This window comes from Rattus norvegicus, chromosome X (assembly GCF_036323735.1).
Source record: "Rattus norvegicus strain BN/NHsdMcwi chromosome X, GRCr8, whole genome shotgun sequence".
Taxonomy (NCBI): Eukaryota; Metazoa; Chordata; class Mammalia; order Rodentia; family Muridae; genus Rattus; species Rattus norvegicus.
In genome coordinates, this window is record NC_086039.1 from 64,506,753 (window position 1) to 64,520,941 (window position 14,189).

A 14,189-nucleotide genomic window follows, 5' to 3' on the forward strand; every position below is an offset into this window, starting at 1 on the left:
CATATATTCTAATCACAGTTTCCCTCCGCATCTCATCTCCACCCATTCCATATAACTATATACCTTCTTTCTCTCTGTCTTTAGAAAACAAGCAGGGAAACAGAAAAAAAAAAAAACAACAACAAAAAACAAAGGAAGCAGAATTAAAACAAACAAAAAACACCGAAAACATCAAGGAAAACACAGGAAACACATACACACAAAATCCATAAAAGCACAAAAACAGAAATTGTAATATAAAAGCAAAAGACCAGTGGAAGGGGAAGCCCTGGGTCCTGCTAAGACTGAACCCCCAGTGAACGTGATTGTTGGGGGGAGGGCAGTAATGGGGGGAGGATAGGGAGGGGAACACCCATATAGAAGGGGAGGGGGGAGGGATTAGGGGGATGTTTGCCTGGAAACCGGGAAAGGGAATAACACTCGAAATGTAAATAAGAAACACTCAAGTTAATAAAAAAAAAAAGAAAAAAAAAAAAAAAAGAAAAGAACTGTAATGCTAAAGCAAAAAAAAAAAAAAAAAAAAGCAAAAGACCAGTAAGATTTAAAAAAAAAAAAAAAAAAAAACCTCAAATGAAGCAAATGATTATTCTCTTAAAGGCAGGTTAAACAAACAGGCTAAGTACACAGTAGGATATCAGTTTAATTTTTAACTGACCTCAAGGTGTATGATTATTGTGAGGTCCAGCAAAATTCCCAGGCTCTTATAATGTAAGAAGTAGTTTCATAATGATGTATTTACCACATTTTTCTACTCTCAACCTGAGACAAGGTCAACAGAAAGCTGTCCCTGCTGGGATGTTTCAGAGACTGGAGGTGGGGGGTGATGTCTTCCAGCGCCTCCAAATTTACATTTCTTTTCTCTGTGGGGACAATCATTAATGGAGACAAGAATTTGAATTTTGTAGCCAAAACATACAGTACCCTAAGGCTAAAGAAGCACCGTCTGAGGTGACAAAAGCCAGTGCTTTCCTGTTCCTCTGCTGAAGGCTAAACTTCCCTCCCTGAGATTCAAGTCAGGTAAAAACAATAGCTTTTCCTTGTCTTTTCAAATATACTTAGTAGTTATCTTGCCTACTTTACTTACTTCTGCTCTATTATATCCAAACTGTTCTCAATTCTTGCTGGTCATTTACTGTATACAATTCTATTCTGCTGGGTAGGGAGAAAATTCTACAAGTTAAGATATTTTCCTTGTTCATTAAGTCCAAAGGAATAAAAAAGTATGCACTTGTATTTTTCATATTAATAGTGATTTAAAACACAAAGGCCAGGGGCTGCAGATGTGTATCAGCAGTTAAGTATATTGAATGCTCATCCAGAGGACCCAGGTTCAATTGCAAGCATCCACATGTCAGCTCACAACTGTAACTCCAAGATCTGACATCCTCACAGAGACATCCATGAGGGCAAGACACCAATGCACATAAAATAAAAATAAATTAAAAAGGGAAAAACAGGGCAAAGCCATTCATAGAAGCAAATAGTTTCTTGTCCAAAAACTAACTGATTTAGGCATTATGCAGGGTTTTGTTTTGTTTTGTTTTGTTTTGTTTTTTGGTTTGTTTTTTGGTTTTTTTTTCGGAGCTGGGGACCGAACCCAGGGCCTTGCGCTTCATAGGCAAGCGCTCTACCACTGAGCTAAATCCCCAACCCCTTGGTTTTTTGTTTTTTAGTTTTTGCTTATCTGTCTGTCTGTCTATCTATCTATCTATCTATCTATCTATCTATCTATCTATCTATCTATCTATCTATCTATTTTCCTCCCTTTCTTCTCCTGATTTAGCTTCTTGGGACAGAGACAAGAAAACACTACAAAGGTGCTTGTAGAAGTACTTGAACTCTTGTGCAGTGTTTCATGGTTTAACTGTGGGAGAGTAGTGGATGGCAGATCTGTAAACCCTGGCTGGAAGAATAGTAAAAATCAGGAGCATCTAAAGGACAAGCCAGTGTTTCTAATCCTTTTGTAGTTGTGGAGCACTCTCAAGTATTTTGAGGGTAAACTATGAAGATGGGAAGGGCCTTTGGTAGGCATAAATGTATGACCTCCTCCACACCAGGGGCTCTATCTAGTACTTTTCTCTCTTACTTGAATCATCATGGGAAATCTGCCTTAAGTTTCCTTAGGCTCCTACTATGATGTCTCTTTAAGAGTTGGAATAAGTTTGTTCTGAGAGCTTAAAGAAAAAAAGAAGCTATTATTTCACCAAAATATTGTCTAGCTTCAACTTAAGCTGACTGATGACAAATTTTGCGCAGGGGATGAATGTTTAAATTATAATACCACTTTACAGCTGGACCTTATTGTGTAGGAATCAAGGGAAATGAGCTAAAGTGCCTTATGTTCAAGGTTCGAAACCTGTGATACTCTAGATGATTCCTGTCTATGTACAAACTGCACCTTTCAAACAACTAATGTCATGCAATGAGGCTCACTTTTCCACCACTGAAGGGACCTGAGTACTGGGTACTTCTACTGCAGAATGCTCCCCTCTGGACCCTGGATTAGGCAGAAACAACAGCAAATAGCTTTGTAAGTGTTCATTTTAAGAGGGAAAAGAGGGAGGTCTGTGTGAGAATGAGCTAGGATTAGTTGGTAAATTCTGATTGAGTATTCTAATTAGGTTAATGAAAATAATGAATTTTGATTGCTGGACCTTGATGTTTTGACAGTTGAACCTTGGTGATCAGCCTCAGGAATGAGACAAGCAGAACCAAGTGGACGAGTAAGGGAACAGACCTTGGTGGCTAGCTTTAGGAGTGTAATCTAATGGTTTAGCAAGGCAGAGGGAAAGGTTCAGGGCAAAACCTGATGATGCCATGTTTGCCATGCTCTGACCTATGTTGGCCATGATAGAGCACTTCAATCGCATTCTCCTATTTACCTCAAGTTACCAGAATAAAGGGAACCAGAACTACAGAGCATATTATAACTAGAGCTTCTTATTGACTAGTCTCTCCTATGTCTGTGGCCTTTCTCTTAAGGGAGGTGCCTAATAATAGTAGTAGTAATAATAATAATAATAATAATAATAATAATAATAATAATTTAGGTCCATGTTTTTGTCCCCCATCCATCACAGATTTCTAGAAATGCAAATAATAATAATAATAATAATAATAATAATAATAATAATAATAATAAGAAGAAGAAGAAGAAGAAGAAGAAGAAGAAGAAGAAGCAGCAGCAGCTTGGAAGTTCTCTGAGGGCCCATTCAGATTTACCAAAGACTTAACTGACCTTAACTTAGTTTATGAACATACATGAAAAGACTAGTACTTAATCTTGACTATCTGCTGTAGTCCTGAGGGGATTAAAAAAAAAAGCAGATGATTTAGGAGGAAGCTAAAAGGTACATAGATGTATTGTTTAGTCAAAATACTAATGTCTATGATTCCAGTGCTCAGTTCATCTGAAACCAAGAACACCCTTATTGGAATTATTATAATATTCAGCAGGATGCAGATGATGATAGAAAGCTGAATTGAAGGAACTAAAATTTGCATGAAAAAATAATTTAACTATGAGGAGACCAAAGAGGTCACTTGTGGAAGAGAAGAAATTCTGCTTTATTTCTCAACAGGTTAACAGAAGATTTCAAACGCTTCACCAGGATTTCCTCCCAAAGGTGAGCACCCCACACCTTGAAAGACACGCCCCTTTTGGTCAGCATTGTATTATTAGCCAGTTAGTCTCTGATATCTATAGAAATCTTCAGAACCTACAGAAGGCACCTCGTAGATTTTAGGCCCAGATGTGTATTATCTTCCCAGTGTTCAGCAACTAAGATCAGAGAATGACTAACAGAAAAAAGCAGAAAAGAAGAGTTCCAAATTATTACCCTGGGCCTTGACAACCTATTGGCTAGATCTCACAGAGTTGAAAGACAGTCATTCACGGCAAAGGATTTCTGAAAAAAAAAATGGAAATAGATTGTCATCTTCCTAGCTTTTCCATGTTAAACATGAATCTGAAAATCTGTCGCTTTTAAGCAAATATTAGGGAAATCATGACATTTATAATTCTGAACCAGAGTTACCACACTCAATATAATATCATGTAGCTCTATATTTTAGCAAATTTCATAAATTAATTTTCATCCAGTCGAATAAAATTCCATGTGCAAGCACAATATTAACTCTTCCCCCAGCTGATTAAAACCTAGAAGGATTCCACTTGTTAGCTAATGCAAATAACTCAGCAATAAATGTTGAGCCAGGATCTCTGTGGTAGAACATCGACACCTTTGGTGTGGTGTAGCTGAACCAGTTGTAGTTATATGTTCTTTGTTCAGAAACCTCTAGGCTTATTCGTATAGTGGATAAATGGGTTTATGCTCACACCAACATTGTACAATGGTTCTCCGGTCCCCACATCCATGCCATCATTTGTCTTGATGTCTTGATGATGGCCATTCTCTCTGTGAACATGTAGTGCCTTGAAGCAGTTTTATTATGCATTCCTTGATTAAAGTTGTCCAATAGTTATTAAAGTGTTTCCTAGACATTACAACTCTTCTTTTTTAGGTATCGTTTTCCATTTTAATTTTAAAAATTGCTAATAGGCCCTATCTAGCAGTAAGTCTCAGGATTCTCTGCTGTGTTGCAGACTTTTGCTGGGAAGATGTAACACATACACATCTATTTATCCCCAAATGGGAACCCAGGACAGTCTAAAGTAAATAAAGATTGCACCAATATCCAATTTGGTGAAACAGTGACTTTTTATTCCAAGTATTACTAGGAGTTTGAGTAGATGGGGCTACTTATAAGAAGCACAGATAACCCAAAAGCAACTGTGCCACCAGAAAGTCTACCCCAACCTGAGTGAAGATTCCTACAAACCTGAAAACTGTAGCCCTACACATCTTGTAGGCCATGGGAAAATCCAAATATCTTTCTTTCCACAGATTGACTGGTCAGCATTTCAACCCCTAGCAACTGTTTACTCCTTTTTTTTTTAACTGTTGGGTAGGGACACTCAAAGATCTTTCAAGTTTTTGTTCCTCTTGACCTTTGACCCTTTGTTGCCTTGTTTACCTTCTGAGCCTAACCTTCCCTCTTGAAGTAAATGACTTTTTAATTAATTATTTTATTTATTTATATCCCAAATGTTGCCCCCTCTCTTGGCAGTCCCTCATAGAGTTCTTCCCCCATCTCTCCTTCACCTCTGAGAGGTTGTCCCCCCATATATCCCTCTACTCTGAGGCATCAAGTCTATAGGACTAGGTGCATTCTCTTCTACTGAAGACAGACAAGTTAGCCCTCTGCTACGTATGGGCTGGGTTTATTGATGCTATGTTGTGCTTGAAGCAAATGTTTTAAATTGAAGAGAACGCTTCAGCTTAGAGGAACATGCAGGCAGTACAACAGAGCTTCCCTCTCCACACACAACACGCTAGAAATTTTAACTCTCTTAATCTTGTGCAGGTCTTGAGTACTGTGAAGGCTAATCTTGGTTGTCAACTTGACTACGACTGGAATCAGCTAAACTCCATGCAGCAGGGCATGTGTTTATGTGGAAGTTTCTTAATTTGAAGTGGGAAGATCAACTCTAAATCTGAGCCACACCTTCTGGTGGCAACAACATAAAAAGACATGGAAGAAAAAAAGCTTTTCGTTTTTGCCTGCCTACCTTTACTCTAGCTAACAAGGTCATTTATCTTGCTGCTGAGGCATTCTTCACTGGGCACTGGTCTACTTCTTTGGGATTACAATGTAAACTAAAGACAAACAGCTAGCTCGGTATCATCCTGGACTTTAGTACCACATTGTGACTTCTGAGACATTCAGTCTCATAGACAGCCTTGACTGGAAGGTAGGCAAAGCCTTAGTCACCTGGTGGGCATTATCTTTGAAGTCAGATTGGTACCACCATGTCACTTTACTTTTCAACTGGTTTTACAATGCCAAGTAGCCCCATTGAGTTCAATAAAATGAGGAAATGGACAGGGCCCCATGAGAGTAACTAAGGATGAAGCAGCCAGATAACTGATAGGAATAGCTGGAATAGACCTTGCTAAATGACTTGCTTTAATATCTTCTTAATTTTGAACTTCTCACAGCCTGTGATACTTGTGGGTGTTAGGATCATGAAAGTAAAAATAATGAGGACAAGCCAACGAAACAAAAATTAAACCAAAAGCAACTTTATTCACTGTGGGAAGCACTTCTAACCATCTAGGGTCATGGCCAGACTCTGGAACTGACCACGGACTCAAGGAAAGGGAGTGGGTACCTTTTAAAGCATAAAACCATAGGCAGATGTTCAGGGGATGATAAAGAAGGAATCCATTAATCGGGATTTAGTCTTTGAGTAACTTGAGTAACGGCCTGTCCCAGCATGTGGCTGATTGCAGGACGTCTGTACAGGCTCAAAGCTATTCTAACAAAGCAGAGTTCTTATCTTAACTTCGTGGGGCTGACGCAGGCCAGACGGTTTTTTACTGTAACTAAAAAGAATGTAGGGCATGCAGTAAAACAGGGGGTGGGGATGGACCAATGTTTGGAGGATGAACGAGGGTTTGCAGTTACTCTGTACTCTGGGCTCATCGAGATTGTCTACCCACTCCCACTATTCACTATGGAATGATGGCACAAGACTTTGTACCTCTTTTCATCCTCCATATAAAGATTTTGTTATAAATAGATAGTACAACCCTTTAAATGTTTTGTGGATTTTGAGACTCATTTATGAGATACGTGAGTGCACCAAAGAAGCAAACATAGGAAATTAGTTCACAGAGTGCACAAAGACCAGGTGTGGCTGTGGAATTCTTGGGAGCTTTATGGTTGTGTAAAGCATAAATGATGCCAACCAAAAGATTGGGGAAAGTCTGCAATAGGCTGTGCCAGTAAATGTTAAAGAACAGACAGAAAGTAAAAACAGATACTCTTGGAAGCTGTAGGGTGATTAATTGGGAATATCAGTGCTAGGATAGGGTATCTATCTCCTAGGAGTTGTAAACCACAGAAGTCTTGATGTCCTCCAAACAGTACATTTTAGGCCCACTGCCAGGGTTTTTAACTGCATTCCAGAAGTGATTAGCGGACCCTCTTGCTGAAGGCTTTACGTGGTTTGATTGCAGAACTTGGAGAAATAAAGGTAGGACTGGGCTAAGAAGTATTCCTTTCCTGAAAATTAGCTCCTGATATACCAGAAGATGCTATTAAGGATTCTGGGAAGAATTATGCTCAAAAGTAGTACTCAGCTATAAATTCTGCAGGTTTCAAAATGGAATTTCCATGCAAAATGTGTTAACTAGTGCAGTAGTGGTAAAGTGGGTATCAGTAGAATCAACTTTCTGACTGGAATTAAGGCTTGATTCATAGGGGGAAATGCACATCTGGTACTAAGAACTTAGAGAGAAAAATGTTACCAGGCACCATTCAATGTCTGCTTCTCCCACAAAGCTGGATTAGAGGAAGGGAAGCTTAGCCACAGCATGTGTGTGCAATGTAGGGCCTCTGTCAGAAGTGAGTGAGCTGGCAAAGAATACACACACACACACACACACACACACACACACACACACACACACACACACACACACACACACAAACTTGGAGTTTCTATGAAGCCCCTTTGACCAACATGTCAATTAGATTTCTGCTACAGGAAGTTTCATTTGATAGACAGAAATGTTGTGGTTCTGTCTCCACTGTTACTTGTATTTGGTGATTCTATTTAGATTGCTGACATATATGTATATATTTTAAGAAGCTTCTGCTGTAGTAAATTTCCATATGACCCCTCAAATGGACCTTAGTTTTGTCTGCCCCACTCCATTTCCTTTCCCCTTCCTCCATCCTTCCTCCTCCTCTCCCTTTAACCCTCCCACATCAGTCTCACCCTGAGTCTGTCCATAACTATTATATTTCCCCATCCTCTGGAGATTCTTTCCTCCCATCTCGTCCATTACTCTATATCTAATCTCTGATTATAGGGATTATAGTCTGCATATTAGAGACTAAACAGTTAACATCACATATGAGTAAATACACACCATATTAGTTTTTTGAGGTCTGTGTTACTTCAATCAGGATGATTTTTTTCTAGGTCCACCCATTTACCTGAAAATTTCATAATCTCATTTTGTTTAGAGCTAAGTAGTATTCCATTGTGTAAATATACCATGTTTTCTTTATCAATTCATCCAGACAGGCATCTATGTTGTTTCCAATTTCTGGTTATTATGAGTAGAGCAGCACTAAACATGAATAAACAAATGTCTCTGTACTAGCATGTAGAGATCTTTGGGTATATACCCAAGAGTGGTATAGCTGGATCTTGAGGTAGATCTATTCCTAGCATCCTAAGAAAGCAGTATACCGATTTCCACAGTGGTGGTACCAGTTTTCACTCCCATAGCAAAGGATGAATATTCCCCTTACCTCATATCCTCACCACAATGAACTCTCATTTGTTTTCTTGGTCTTGACCATTCTTACAGGTATAAGATGATATCTCAAAGTACTTTTGATTTTGCATTTCTCTGATGAGTAAGGATGCTGAACATTTCTTTAAATGTTCTCAGCCATTTGTCTTTCATTATTTGAAAACACTTTGTTTAAGTCTGTACTCCATTTTTAATAGGGATATTTGTTTTCTTGATGTCCAGTTTTTTTAGTTCTTTATGTGTTTTATATATTAGCCTTTTATTGGATGTATAGCTATTAAGAACCTTTTCACATCCTTTATTCTTCCAATTTGTCTGAATGGTGGTGTCTATTGCCATATAGAAGCTTTCCAGTTTCCCAGTTATTATTCTTAGTACCTGTTCTATTGGTGTTCTGATCAAGTGAGATCAAGAATACTTTCCCACTTTCAATCATATTCAAGGTATTTGGCCTTGTGCTGAGCCATTTGGTCCATTTAGAATTGTATATTTTGCAGAATGATAAGTACATATCTGTTTGAATCGCTCTATATGTAGTCATCCAGTTTGATAAGCATCATTTGTTGAAAATACTTTTTGAGTCTATATTTTTGGCTTCTTTATAAATCAGATGTCCAAAAGGTAGACCTTTGTCTGAGCCTTCAATTAGATTCCATTGATCAATGTGCCTGTCTTTATACCAGTATGGGATTTTGCCTGGGTCTCCAATATTATTTTTTTTGTAGTTTCCTTTTTTCTTTTTTTCATCTTTATTAACTTGGGTATTTCTTCTTTACATTTAGATTGTTATTCCCTTTCCCGGTTTCCAGACCAACATCGCCCTAACCACTCACCCTCCTCTTCTCTATGGCTGTTCCCCTCCCCATCCTCCCCCATTACTGCCCTCCCCACAACAATCACGTTGACTGGGGGTTCAGTCTTGGCAGGATCAAGGGCTTCCCCTTCCACTGGTGCTCTTACTAGGCTATTCATTGCTACCTATGAGGTCAGAGTCCAGGGTCAGTCAATGTATAGTCTTTAGGTAGTGGCTTAGTCCCTGGAAGCTCTGGTTGCTTGGCATTGTTGTTCATAAGGGGTCTCGAGCCCCTTCGAGCTCTTCCAGTTCTTTCTCTGATTCCTTCAACGGGGGTCCCGTTCTCACTTCAGTGGTTTGCTGCTGGCATTCGCCTCTGTATTTGCTGTATTCTGGCTGTGTCTCTCAGGAGAGATCTACATCCGGCTCCTGTCGGCCTGCACTTCTTTGCTTCATCCATCTTGTCTAATTGGATGGCTGTATATGTATGGGCCACATGTGGGGCAGGCTCTGAATGGGTGTTCCTTCTGTGTCTGTTTTAATCTTTGCCTCTCTATTCCCTGCCAAGGGTATTTTTGTTCCCCTTTTAAAGAAGGAGTGAAGCATTCACATTTTGATCATCTGTCTTGAGTTTCATGTGTTCTAGGCATCTAGGGTAATTCAAGCATTTGGGCTAATAGCCACTTATCAATGAGTGCATACCATGTGTGTTTTTCTGTGATTGGGTTAGCTCACTCAGGATGATATTTTCCAGTCCCAACCATTTGCCTACGAATTTCATAAAGTCATTGTTTTTGATAGCTGAGTAATATTCCATTGTGTAGATGTACCACATTTTGTGTATCCATTCCTTTGTTGAAGGGCATCTGGGTTCTTTCCAGCTTCTGGCTATTATAAATAAGGCTGCTATGAACATAGTGGGGCATGTGTCTTTGTTATATGTTGGGGCATCTTTTGGGTATATGCCTAAGAGAGGTATAGCTGGGTCCTCAGGTAGTGCAATGTCCAATTTTCTGAGGAGCCTCCAGACTGATTTCCAGAATGGTTGTACAGTCTGCAATCCCACCAACAATGGAGGAGTGTTGCTCTTTCTCTACATCCTCACCAGCATCTGCTATCACCTGAGTTTTTGGCCTTAGCCATTCTCACTGGTGTAAGGTGAAATCTCAGGGTTGTTTTGATTTGCATTTCTCTTATGACTAAAGATGTTGAACATTTCTTTAGGTGTTTCTCAGCCATTCAGCATTCCTCAGCTGTGAATTCTTTGTTTAGCTCTGAACCCCATTTTTAATAGGGTTATTTGTCTCCCTGCAGTCTAACTTCTTGAGTTCTTTGTATATTTTGGATATAAGCTCTCTATCTGTTGTAGGATTGGTAAAGATCTTTTCCCAATCTGTTGGTTGCCATTTTGTCCTAACCACAGTGTCCTTTGCCTTACAGAAGCTTTGCAGTTTTATAAGATCCCATTTGTTGATTCTTAATCTTAGAGCATAAGTCATTGATGTTTTGTTCAGGAACTTTTCCCCAGTGCCCATGTGTTCAAGATTCTTCCCCAGTTTTTCTTCTATTAGTTTGAGTGTCTCTGGTTTGATGTGGAGGTCCTTGATCCACTTGGACTTAAGCTTTGTACAGGGTGATAAGCATGGATTGATCTGCATTCTTCTACATGTTGACCTCCAGTTGAACCAGCACCATTTGCTGAAAATGCTATCTTTTTGCCATTGGATGGTTTTGGCTCCTTTGTCAAAAATCAAGTAACAATAGGTGTGTGTGTGTGTTCATTTCTGGGTCTTCAATTCTATTCCACTGGTCTATCTGCCTGTCTCTGTACCAATACCACACAGTTTTTATCACTATTGCTCTGTAATAGTCCTTGAGTTCAGGGATAGTGATTTCCCCAAGAAATCCTTTTATTGTTGAGGATAGTTTTAGCTCTCCTGGGTTTTTTGATATTCCAGATGAATTTGCAAATTGTTCTGTCTAACTCTATGAAGAATTGGATTGGTATTTTGATGGGGATTGCATTGAATCTGTAGATTGCTTTTGGCAAAATGGCCATTTTTACTATATTAATCCTGCCAATCCATGAGCATGGGAGATCTTGCCATCTTCTGAGATCTTCCTGTTCCCAGAGGCCCTATAGAGTTTCTTCTTGGGCCAGGGATTTGGGCAGGGGTGGGCAGTTTTGGTGGTCTCTCCCACTCTGCAGTCTCAGGAGTGCCCACCTGTCCTGGTGGTGAGCTCTCTCTCCATGGTGTTCGGTAGCAGGGAGCTGTGGGCGGGATCAGTGAGGTTAGCCTCCAGCTAAACACCAGAAGTGTCTGGTCCCAGAGGAATTTTGCCTCTGTGTGACCTGAGTCCACCAGGCAGGTCACTTGGAGCAGAAAAGTTGGTTTTACCTCTGTTCCTGGGGCTAAAGTTGCTCCTGAGGGGCTGCTTTTGAGCTCTCAGTGAGGGCGGCAACCAGAAGGGCCTGCCCTGCCTTTTCCTGGGGCCACAGTGCCCCGGGGTCCCAGATGGCGTTTAGGTGTTTTCCTTTGGAGTCAGAAATGTGGGCAGAGTGTAGTCTCTTCTGGCTTCCCAGACTTGTCTGCACCTCTGAAGGTTTAGCTCTCTCTCCCACGGCATTTGAGTGCAAGGAGTTGTTGACCGGGTCCCTTCAGATTTGGGCGGTGTCTGGACTGCAGAGGACCTGCCGCTTGAGTGCATCCAATACTATTCTATTCCACTAATTAACATGTCTTTTTTAATGCTAGTACTGTGCTGTTTACTACAATATCTCTGTAGTACAATTTAAGACTGCGGATGGTAATACCTCAAATAGCTATGCCAACATTCAGGATTGTTTCAGCTATCCTGTGCTTTTTGTGTTTACATATGAAGCTGAAATTGTTCTTTCAAGTTCTATGAAGATTTATGTTGGAAGATCGATGGGGATTTTGTTGGGTATGTAGATTGCATTTGTTAGGATGGCCATTTTTACTGTACTCTGATATCTCTTCAATTTCTCCCATAAGCATCTTAAAGTTTTTACTGTATAAGTTCTTCACTTATTTGGCTATACTTACCCCAAAATATATTTTTGAGACTATTGTGAAAGGTATTGTTTCTCTGATTTCTTTTTCAGTTCATTTTTCAGTTGTATATAGGATACTACTTTGCAAAAAAACTATTCCTCAGCCATAGATAGGCTTTAGGGTAGTTTCCATATACAATCATATCTGCAAATAAAGAAAGTACCTTCTGTAGAAATGTACTTGTAAATAGATGATACTTAAATTTCATTTTATAATGGACAGTTTTTCTTTCTCCATGTATTGTGGTTAGAAGTTTTGCTGGGTATATCAGTCTTTGCTGGCATCTGTGGTCTTTTTGTACTTGTAGGAAATCCATTTAGGACCTTTTGGCTTTTAGAGTAGTCAGTGAGAAATCAGGTTTATTCTAGTGGGTCCTCTTTTATATATTCCGTGTCCTTATTCTGTTGTAGTGTTTAATAATTTTCTTTGTTCTGTACATTTAGTGTTTTGATTATTATGTGTCTGTGGAATTCGTTTTCTTGCCCAGTCTGTTTGATGTTCTACATGCTTATTGTTCCTTGGTAAGCACCTCCTTCTTTAGGTTAGAAAATTTTTCTTCTATGATTTTTGTTGAAAATATTTTCTGTGCCTTTGCTGTAGGTTCCTTCTCCCTCTTATATTCCTATTAATTCATTGACTTGGTCTTTTCATAGTTTCCCAGATTTCTGGGATGTTTTGTATCTGGCTCTCTTTTAACAGTTTTTGTCTGGGGTATCTATTTTTTTCTATCCTGTCTTCAATGCCTGAGATTCTCTCTTCCATCTCCCATACTGTACTGGGTAAAGAAAGCTTACCTCTCAGATTTTTGTTTGACTTCCTAAATTTTTCATTTCCAGTTTTACCTCTGTCTGAATTTTCTTTAGTGGTTTTACTTTAAATTTTTTTTGGGTATTTCATTTATTTACATTTCAAATGTTATCCCCCTTTCCGGTTCCCCTGTGAAAATCCCCTATCTCACTCCTCCCCCCTGTTTCTGTGAGGATGTTCCCCCACCCACCCACTCCCACCTCCCTGACCTGGTGTTTGTCTTTGCTGGGGCATCAAGCCTTCTAGTGGTTTTATTTCCATTTTCATGTTTTGAGCTGGTTTCATCATTTCACTCCACTGCTTGTTTGTGTTTTCACAGACTTCCTTAGTGGATTTATTCATATCTTTTTAAAGGTCATTGAACATATTTCTAGTAGCTATTGTGAAGTCCTTGTCTTCAGTATTATATTGCATTCAGATATATTGCATTTCTCAGGGCTACTGTAGTAGTGGTGCTGGGTCATGGTAGAGAAATATTGTGTTGAGTGTTAATAGTCGTTTTTATGCTGATGTCTTGATTTGGTATAATTGTGATTGTAACTGGTCTTGAGCAGGTGAATATTCTGTTCTTTGTTTCTCATTGTCCTCCCTGGATCTTAGGAATGTGTGGTAGCTGTGGGTTGTCTGGTAGGGAGTACTTCTGAGTTTCTGTCAGGTATAGCCACTGGAGGTGCCAGGTCGAACATGATTCTAGGACTTGGAGTTGGTTAAAAAGGAATAGGGATGAGCTAGGAGGGAGAGGGCTGAGAAGGTCCACAGGAAGGAGGAAATCTGGGTCTAGGCAAGCTCCATAATACATGGAATCAAAAAGAGAAGACAAAACCTGTACTTGGTCTGCTACAGGGCTGAGGATGAGGCTGGGGAATTATAAATGGAGGTCTGGAAGGAGATTAAAGACTGTCTTCTTGACTCCAGGCCAGTGTGGCAAGTGTGTTCCCAGGAAGAAAGTACCTCCAGGTATTGATGGCTGACACCAAAGGGTGGGGTAAGGGAGAAAAGTTAGGCCCACTTTAAGGATGTTTAGAGTCCTCAGGTTATGGAGGAAGAAAAGGCAGACAGGCCTTGCAAGTGGTCTGCATGGGGTTGGGGTTGAAATTGGGGAATTTGAATTGAAGG